This window comes from Nanorana parkeri, unplaced genomic scaffold (assembly GCF_000935625.1).
Source record: "Nanorana parkeri isolate BGI_ZX_2015 unplaced genomic scaffold, ASM93562v1 scaffold2830, whole genome shotgun sequence".
Classification (NCBI taxonomy): domain Eukaryota; kingdom Metazoa; phylum Chordata; class Amphibia; order Anura; family Dicroglossidae; genus Nanorana; species Nanorana parkeri.
The window spans coordinates 95,878-97,179 of NW_017309098.1; positions in this window are offsets into that span (position 1 = coordinate 95,878).

Sequence of the window (1,302 nt, forward strand, 5' to 3'; positions counted from 1 at the left end):
TGTCATGCTGATCCCCCGGTTGCTCAGGTTGTCATGCTGATCCCCCGGTTGCTCAGGTTGTCATGCTGATCCCCCGGTTGCTCAGGTGTCATGCTGATCCCCCGGTTGCTCAGGTTGTCATGCTGATCCCCCGGTTGCTCAGGTTGTCATGCTGATCCCCCGGTTGCTCAGGTTGTCATGCTGATCCCCCGGTTGCTCAGGTTGTCATGCTGATCCCCCGGTTGCTCAGGTTGTCATGCTGATCCCCCGGTTGCTCAGGTTGTCATGCTGATCCCCCGGTTGCTCAGGTTGTCATGCTGATCCCCCGGTTGCTCAGGGTGTCATGCTGATCCCCCGGTTGCTCAGGTGTCATGCTGATCCCCCGGTTGCTCAGGTGTCATGCTGATCCCCTGATTTCGGCACCTTTGAGACACTGACCTGGTACAGACACACGTCTGGTATGAGCACCAGTTCCAGGTTAGTGGCTGGGAAAGCAGTGAATACGGAGGATCAGCATGACAGCCATCTCTCTCTCTATATAAGAATCTGCCCCGCCCCCTCCAGTAATGATCAATGATACATTGTAACTCTCCTCAGTGACCCCGGGTCCCCCTCCCCACCCCACGTGGTGTAATGGTTCGCTCCTTGGCACAGAGACAGCTGGGGCTGAGTCACTACATTCCTGACATGAGGGGGGATTCCTCAGCCTGGAGATCCCCCCCTTGTCCCCCCCCCATGTCTCTGGACCCGGGTCAGTGATCTCCTGGCAGTCGGTCCGCCTCCAGATGTGTCGCTCGCGCCGCGCTCATTTCATCATGTGACCCGCGATCGTTTCTTCCTCCCGATATTCACTTTTTATTATTTGTTTCTTTAGATGGCGGAAAAAAAACTTCTCACAATGTCCATCAGAAGCCGCCGCCAGTCAGACAGACCCCGCCTCCTTTCCTGGCTGGAGGACGTCCAGCATCATCTAACGCTTTCCTCCCCAGCCTGACTGGCCCCGCCCCTTTCATTAGTTGTATTTCCGTTCTGTCAATCATGGGAGGCTCAGCATCACAGGTGGGCGTTACCTGTGCAAATCCAGCCTGCCTAGGCACGCCCACTCCTCCAGACTGACACCCGCCCACAGACATTCTGGCGGTGACAACGTGTCCGCGTTCCACATACACCGCGGGTGAATCTCGTGATGTAAAATGTGAAAAGTAAAAGGGAGACATTTGATGGAGTGAATTGTGCGCCGCGGTTCCGCCCGGTACCTGCAGGTGGCGCTGTGGGTGTGTCCCGGTCCTGCCAACCAGCCCATCAATGAGGTCCCATCTGAAG